Source organism: Aulonocara stuartgranti, assembly GCF_965226115.1.
Source record: "Aulonocara stuartgranti genome assembly, chromosome: 15".
Classification (NCBI taxonomy): Eukaryota; Metazoa; Chordata; class Actinopteri; order Cichliformes; family Cichlidae; genus Aulonocara; species Aulonocara stuartgranti.
The window spans coordinates 33,109,360-33,118,343 of NC_138951.1; the positions used below are offsets into that span (position 1 = coordinate 33,109,360).

The window sequence follows — 8,984 nt, forward strand, 5'->3', positions numbered from 1 at the left end:
CGGTGGCTGACTAAATACTTTTTTGCCCCACTGTATGTTTTAGCCATCCTGAGATAAACTGAAGCCTGTTGGCTAAGAAGTAGTGCTGAAAGTTAGGCAGTTCTAGTCCTCCTTTATCCTTGGTCTTTTGTAGTGTTTTTAAGCTTATACGTGAGGGCTTATTTTTCCAAAGGAATTTGGACATACATGAATCTAGAGATCTGAACCAATCTTGTGGCGGTTTAGTTGGGATCATTGAGAATAAATAATTTATTTTTGGTAAGACCATCATTTTTATAGCGGCAACCCTTCCCATGAGTGATATGGGTAGACATTTCCACCTAGCCAGATCGCCTTCTACCTTCTTTAAAAGTGGGATATGGTTTAATTTAGTTAGATCTGCAAGCTTGGGAGAAACATTAATACCTAAATATTTTATATTTCCCGATTGCAGTGGTGTAGAAGAGGAATTATGGAAGGAGCAATTAATCGGTGGGACTGTAGATTTTGACCAGTTAATTGAGTAATCTGATATTCTTGCAAAAGAGTTTATCAATTCAATCACCCCAGAGACATTGGTTTGTGAATTTTGGAGAAAGAGTAACACATCATCCCCATAAAGGCTGATTTTATGTTCCACGTTCTTGCATTTTATGCCCTTAATTACTGAATTCTGTCTAATTGCTGCTGCTAGTGGTTCAATAAAGCGATTTGATACCGGTAAGTTAAACAGATGTTAATGCAAGTTAGTGTGAGTGGATAGGGAAAGGATGTAGCTGATTCTTATCTGGTGTGAGGTTAATACAGCCACAGAGTGATGTCGGGGTCGCAGTGGAGCTGTCCGTCCACGTACAGCCGGTCCACAGCGATGACAGCGCGGGAGCCCTTCTGGATGAAGCCGCGTCGGATTGGGAAGAGGACCTTGCGTCGTTCCAAGATCTCTTTGGGGAACTGGTCGTTCACGCTGAAGTCTGTTCCTTTTAATTCCCTGCCACGGCTTTTCACATGTTGCTTTTGTTTGAAGTGGCCGAATTTGGCCACGATAGGACGTGGTCTCCCGGCCGTAGCCCGAATGGGGCCGAGGCGATGTACCCGATCGAAGACGATGTTCTTCACCGTGTCCTCCGGCAGCTTCAGGTGGGTTTTGATGAAGCTTTTTACCGTGGTCTCCGCGTCCTCTCCAGCGGCTTCTGGAATACCAGAAAATACCAGATTATCACGCATGCTACGAGCTTGTAGATCGATAACTGTTTCTTTTATTTTTTTATTTTCTCTATTGAGCTGGGTAACATTTTCTGTGAGACAATTCACCGACTCCCTTAGCGTGGCATTTTCAGCAGCGAGTGTTTAAATTCTCGGTGAAGAATCTCCACCAAGGACAGCCTTGCGTCGAAACTGGACAATCGCTTGTCGATTGACTCCAGTATGTCGGCAATATCTTTGCCGGCTGGCGATGTTGTGCCGGGGGAATCTGCTGGGCGTTGTCTTTTCGACGACGGCGTCTCAGATTTGCCTGGGGAAGCTGCACTCTGGGCCTTCTTCACCACGAGATCCTGAAAGCACTGATCAATATAATCTTGGAGAGTCTCTAAACTCTCCCCGTTGTTCTCCAGGGTGTTGGAGATTATTTAGACAAATATTGTTAGCTATAAGACAATTGATAACTGTATTTGGTAATACTGAAGCTTAAATGAATTTGTTCAAATCTAAACTACCATTTGCTTTAATTTTCCGCCAAAATCTCCGGCGTCTGACGTCAGTTACAACATGAGTCGCTTACCTTGTCCGTCACTTGATCAAAATCACCACCAGGTGGTGATCAGTTGACAGCTCAGCCCTTCTCTTTACCCGAGTGTCCAGAACAGATGAATCAATATGGCTAGGGTGTCCTGGTGCCACATGCACTTACGGACACTGTTATGTTGGAACATGGTGTTCGTTATGGACAAACTGTGGTTTGCACAGGAGTCCAACAACAAAACACCACTCGGGTTCAGATCCAGGAGGCCATCCTCCCATTCATGACTTTCTAGGCTGCCGAAACAGGCTCCCATTAGCCAACACCACTGCCACACACACACACACACACACACACACACACACACACACACACACACACACACACACAGTACCACACCTAGGTACCACCAGTCAATCACACATACACAACAAAGTAGAGATCAAAAGATTTCACGTTTGCACAGCTGTTTTATAAGTACGTAGCCAGAGTGTCTTAAAGAAATATCCACACGCCACAACCAAGGGGGCGGGGGGTCCTACCCTTTACATATGGAGTATGTAACGGAGCAGAGAGATAGTCTCGATATGATAGAGAACACTTTTGCAGGAAAAGGAAAAAGGTTTACAATGGCAAGGAGCTGGGAAACACTAACTGATTCACATTGAGTCAACGCCACAACCTCATGCTTGCCTGTTGCTGCTTTCAAACTGTTTCACACTCTCCACACAAGTTCCACAGTCCTGAGGAAGTGAAGGAGCTCTCTGTTAGATAGTTGTGTCAAAGCGCTTAGCTGGACACGTAAACACAGCAGGGTCTGAACAACATGTCTCCTCAAATGAGTTCTTTAAATCTGGATGAAGTATGGTGTGCCAGTCTGAGGCCAGTTTGAAACTCAACTTTACTATTTGAGAATGTTTGCCAACATAAAGAAAAAAAGACTTTCTGTTCTGATGGCTGTTTTCCTTAAAAATCCCGTGGTCATTTCTGGCACCAACAGGCATCCACCCCTTCTTCTTCTGTGGGCAAAGAGTGTGAAAATGAAGCAGTCAGATAGCAGGTGCTAGATAAGTCACTTTGGTTTGTAAAAGTGTTAAGGGAAAATAAAATTAATGCATCAAACATTTTCTGGAATTCATACTTGGGCACAACTGGGCGTAACTGCGGACAAAAGTTTTGGCCTGTCTCAGTAATCTAAATCCCCCAGCATCCAGCATCAGCATGGAGGAGAGGAAGGGACTCACATCGATTAGTAATGACAACAACATTATCATCCTTCTGGCAAACAAGGGTTGGTGCATGGTTTTGTTAAACCAGAAAGACTATTATGTTTCAGGGGCTCATAAGTATTTTTCTCACTGAGCAGTGACAAAAATTACTTACATGAAACAAGACCCAGGAAGTGGTTACAGGAAGAGAATGACAGATTGTCTGAAGCAGTTAGAACAAGACAATGCTATTGACCGGATATCATACCACAGGCTATACCAAGGGGAAGGTACACCAAGTCTGTGTGGTTTACCGAAGATACATAAACAGGGTTTACCTTTAAGATCAATTGTCTCGATCACCTATAGCATCTCAAAGTTTCTGGTTTCGTCCCTCAGCCCAGTGGTAGGCAGCTCTAAACACCACATCCAGCACACCATGGATTATGGAGAACAAGAACACCTAAAGAAAGAAGTTGGAGGAGAGATTACAGGCACACAGGGCCGTTTTGAGAGGGTTGAGAGATATCTTTGGCCTCCAGAAGAACGGTATGGGTGAAACTGTGGGGGATGTGCAGAGGGCAAATGAGTGAAACCAGTTTTCAACAGGTTAAACTTCATCTCCCCCTCCTCAAACATCAGAACCCTCAGCTGCCCACCTCACCACACTCACTTCTACTCCCCACCAGCCAAACCCATTACCAGCATCCCATCAGCAGCCCCAGAGACCATCTCACCTGCCATCAGCCAGAACTGCCTGCATATCACACCTATTCAGGTGAGAAGAGAGATGGAGAGGCGCAGACAGCAGAACCCAATGTCATAAGTCCCAGAGTGCTGAAGGCCTGTGCTAGCCAGCTGCGTGGAGTACTCCATCACCTATCCAACCCGAGCCTGCACCTCCGAGAGTCCCAGTGCTATGTACAGTGGAGTACAGAGGACTGATTCATCGCTTTGTGAGGTGGTGTGAGATGAACCACCTGCAGCTGAATATGGCCAAAACAAATGAGCTGGTGAGGTGGTGGACTTTGGCAGAAACAGATCCCAATCCTCCCCTGTCTACATTGGTGGGATTGATGTCGAAATAGTCACATTCTATAAGTATCTGGGAGTCCTGAAAATCCTGAAATCCAGAATCCTGAAAATTAAGAATTACAATAATCTAACCTAAAAGTAATAAATGTGTGAACTGGTTTTTCAATGTCACTCTGAGACAGGATGTTTCTAATTGTATTTGTAAGTCTTTTAGGGCTGAGTACAATAGCCTATGTTTTATCTGAATATAGAAGCAAAAAATAAAAGGTCATCCGGGTTTTTTTATGTCTTTAACACATTTCTGCACTTTAACTAATTGGTGTGTGTTACTTAACTTGTCACGGTGGTTTACTGAGTAGACTCAGGTGCGGAGCTCAGAATAAAGACAGTGCATTTATTTACAGTGAAGCAAGGTTGACAACAGTTCGAATGTGCAATAATGATAGTTAGTGCGTCCTTCTTCCCGTGCTCAGCCCGTGCGTGGTAGTGAGTGCCCCTCTCCTCCAAGTGCTTCCTTCTGCCAGTGGATCCTCTGTCCCAATTCCTTGGTGCACACAAACAACAGCAGAGATGAATATGTTGAGCAATCAACACTGAGAGAACGCAAGCGGCTCGTAACACTACCAGGCTTAGTGCAATACTCCAGTGCTGTCTGTCGCTCTGCCACACCATTAAATAGCCCTGCCCAAGATGGTAGATGATTGGCAGCAGCTGGTGAATTGATTGCAGGTGCGGCAGCACCGAGCGACAGAACTTCCGGTCGGAGGTCCCCTGTTGCTAGGTTACCTCCGTACACACCACAGCGGAGCAGAAGGGGAAAGACAGAGCGAGAGGAGAGGCACACACATATATACACACCAGCAGGTCAACCGGTTGGGGCACAGTCAGATCCTGACAGTACCCCCCCTCTAATGGGAACCTCCCAGCGACCTACCAAACTTGTCAGGGTGCCGGCGGCGGAATTCTCTCACCATGGCATCATTAAGAATTGCGGACCACGGCACCCAGGAATGTTCTTCTGGACCATACCCATCCCAATTCACCAAAACCTGGAAGCCTTTACTGCAGCGCTGGTGATGGAGTATGCCGGGGCAGCGTTTATAATCCAGGCCGGTGGCGGGGTCCCGGGAGGCAGGCACAGTGGGCTGGTCCGAACAGGTCTCACCTGAGAGACATGAAAAACATTGTGAGTTCGCATATTACAAGGCAGGCTCAACCGAACTGTCACCGGGTTCAACACAGCTTGGATAGGAAACGGGCCAATGAACCGGGGAGCAAGCTTCTTTGATTCAGTTCTGAGGGGAATGTGTTTGGTCGAGAGCCATACCTGTTGGCCCACCTGGTAGTCCGGTTCCGGGGTGCGGCGGCGATCGGCCAGTCTCTTGTTTTGTTCTGCCGTTCTCAAGAGGGCTGCTCTGGTGGCACACCACGCCTTCCGACAGCGCCACAGGTGGAGCTGGACAGATGGGACGGCCAATTCCCTGTCAGTGATGGAAAGCAGCGGGGGTTGATAGCCCAAGGAAGCCTCGAACGGGGATACTTTGGTGGCCACTGACGTGCTGGAGTTGAACGCATATTCCACCCATGCGAGCTGCTTGCTCCAAGTCGACTGATTGGACGAGACGACACAATGCAGCATAGCCTCCAGCGCCTGATTAGCCCGTTCTGTCTGACCGTTGGTTTAACCCTCTGGGGTCGCCGGATGCGCCGGCGCGTCAAAATCACATGACCACTTTAAGACGACACAGCTACAAGATGCAGCACGTCAGAGTCTCCATTTCAACTTGGTTCGAAAGTGTGGACTTCAAACTATATACCAATTTTTGAATTGTGTCAATGGGCCACGTAAAACCAGAGTTATGATAAAAAATACAAGCAATGTTTTTTTCTGAACAAAACAGTGGCGTTTACAGCAGGAAGAACGGTAAAAACTGCGTTTTCTACAGACAGCACTAGCAAACACTCTCCGCTTGCGAGTGAAAAAAAAAAAAAGAAAAAACACCCCTTCCCTATTGGTGTTAGAGTTTACCATGTCAGCCAATCAAAAATATGATATGGCAACAAGTGACATTTGGTTGTTTAGGGAGAAGGGGAAGGAATGACAAAGTCGGAACATGGAATTCGCATTTCTCGGCCTTCACAGACGATTCTCCAATAGGCGTTGCCGCACAAGCCTCACGTGCTCCACATGTTCCACCTAGCTCTGGGAAAACACGAGAATGTCGTCTAGGTAGACACAGTGGTTAATGAGATCATGCAACACATCATTAATCATAGCCTGGAAAACAGCAGGGGCATTGGTGAGCCCAAAAGTCATCACCAGGTATTCAAAATGCCCAAGGTGAGTGTTGAACACCGTTTTCCATTCATCCCCCTCATGAATCCGCACCAGGTGGTAAGCATTGCAGAGGTCCAGTTTGGAAAAGACCGTGGCGCCCTGAAGGAGCTCAAAGGCAGACGCAAGCAAGGGCAAGGGATACTTGTTCTTGATCGTGATCTTATTCAAACCCCTGAAATCAATGCACGGCCGAAGCATCTTGTCCTTTTTCTCCACAAAGAAAAATCCCCCGCCTAAGGTTGACATGGAGGGTCGAATGATACCGGCCGCCAAAGAATCATTAATGTACCATTCCATCTACTTCCGCTTGGGCTTAGAGATGTTATAAAGCCAACTGGTGGGCAAGGGAGTGCCGGGAATCAAATCAATTCCACAATCGTATGGTCGATGGGGCGGAAGCGAGGAGGCTTTGACTTTGCTGAAAATCTGGGCCAGGTTGTGATACTCAGGCGGGACACCAGAAAAATCAAGGGGTTCAACGGGCTCTACGGGATTAGCAACTGCCGCACCCAGAGTGGCGGAGCATAAGCACAAGGCATGACACTGACTGCTCCACCCAGAAATACGGCCCTTTGCCCAGTCAATCTGCGGGTTATGTTGCTGCAGCCAGGGATAGCCCAATAGAAGAGGAGCATCAGGAGATTTAAAAAGAAACAGGCTGAGCTGCTCCGAGTGATTGCCAGAGAGGGTGAGTGTGATGGTTTGAGTGCGGTGAGTAACCATAGTCAGCGGGCTGTCATCAAGAGCCGAAACTTGGAGAGGCTCAGGGAAAGGAACAATGGGTAAGGCTAATTTAAGAGCTAGCGATTCATCCACAAAGCTCTGCTCAGCTCCAGAGTCAATTAGCGCAGTACAAGGGTGAGTGAGGGAATGAAAAATCAACTTGGCTGGACAGCTGAGATGAGGGACAGAGTTAGCTGTGGCACTCGCCAGTATTCCCACTGCTACTGGCGGGCGGATTCTTTTACTTGCTCATGTCTCGGCCCAGTGTCCCCTTTTCCCACACACAAAGCACTCACCCGTGCACTGTCTTCTCCTCCGATGAGAAGTACTGAATCGAGCCCAACCCAGCTGCATCAGTTGTACCTCATCCTCCGCTGGTTCTTCTTCTTCCTCTCTCCACTGAGAAGGAAGCAGTCCGATAGGCGCATTAGTGCCCCCTGCCGGTCACCGTCCCTCTCCTGCCTGTCTCCCAAATTCTCTCATATGATTATCAAGCTGAATGCACATATTAATTAAAGCACTAAGAGTGTCGGGTAGCTCTTTTGTAGCTAACTCACGCTTGATTTCTTCATTAAGGCAGTTCAGGAAGGCTCCCCGGAGTGCGTTCTCCGCCCAGCCCGTCTCCTCAGCCAGGATCCAAAAGTCCATGGAGAAATCCGCAACACTCTTACGTCCCTGCTTCAGGGTAAACAAATGGTTAGCGGCACCATCTGTGTCTGTCCCTTTATCAAACACACAGCGGAACTTGGTTAGAAAATCTTGATAGGAGATATTAGGTTGAACATTCAAAACATTCCACCATAAGAGTAATCTTAGCACAATCTGAGCCATAACCCTGTGTCTGTTGTCTGAAGATTAATGAACACTGCATCAGAAAGCCTCTACTCTTAGTTAAGTCCCCATCAAACTTCTCCGGGACTGGTAATGTGTGTTCTCACTTAGGTGGAGGTGGCGGTGAAGGAGGTAGTGGGCAAGCTGCGGCCGCACTTACTGATGGAGTGGGTTGTGGATTTTTAGCTGAAGTCCTGGGGGCAGTGAGTAACATACCTTGGAGGTCTGCTAGCACCTGTCGCATCGCCAATTGTTCTGTCATAATATGCTTCATCATGCTCTCATGGCGGTCCAAAACTTCGCCCTGAACAGAGAGCTCTCGTTGGACAGGATTAGAGTCCGCTGAGTCCATGGCTGGCTGGAGTATTCTGTCACGTTGGTGACAGAATACTCCAGCCAAATGGTTTACTGAGTGGACTCAGGCATGGAGCTCAGAATAAAGACAGTGCATCCTTTTTCCCATGCTCAGACCATGCGTGGTAGTGAGTGCCCCTCTCCTCCAAGTGCTTCCTTTTGCCATTGGATCCTCCATCCCAATTCCTGGGTGCACACAAACAACAGCAGAGATGAATACGTTGAGCAATCAACACTGAGAGAACGCAAGCTCGTAACACTACCAGGCTTAGCAATACTCCAGCGCTGTCTGTCGCTCTGCCACACCATTAAATAGCCCTGCCCAAGATGGTAGATGATTAGCAGCAGCTGGTGAATTGATTGCAGGTGCGGCAGCACCGGGCGACAGCACTTCTGGGTCGTGGGGTCCCCTGTTGCTAGGTTGCCTCCGTACACACCACAGCGGAGCCGGAGGGGAAAGACAGAGCGAGAGGCACACACGCACACACAAATATATACACACCGGCAGGTCGACCGGTCGGGGCACCATCAGATCCTGACATAAATAAATGTGGATATCATCTGCATAGCAAATGATGAAATGTATGCTTCTAAATATACTGCCTAAGGGAAGCATTTATAATGTAAACATAATTGGTTCTAGCTCCGAATAACAACAATGGGTTTTCCCCAGAAAGTTTCCCAGTTATCTATAGAGCCCACATCATTTTTTGGACACAATCCAGACAGCCAGCAATTTAAACACAAGCAGGATAGAACCCTGCTGCTGCATGTTTTT

General features: G+C 47.5%; 1 long non-coding RNA gene across 1 annotated transcript; it reads right to left on the reverse strand.

Annotated features, from left to right (window-relative positions):
- Nucleotides 1-6,082: 6,082 nt before the first annotated feature.
- On the reverse strand, nucleotides 6,083-8,713 carry LOC309689173. Its single transcript, XR_014271293.1, has 3 exons — nucleotides 8,470-8,713; nucleotides 7,579-8,392; nucleotides 6,083-7,420 (listed from the first exon to the last, which is right to left on the reverse strand). It is a non-coding gene; the product is annotated as an uncharacterized lncRNA (long non-coding RNA).
- Nucleotides 8,714-8,984: the final 271 nt, after the last annotated feature.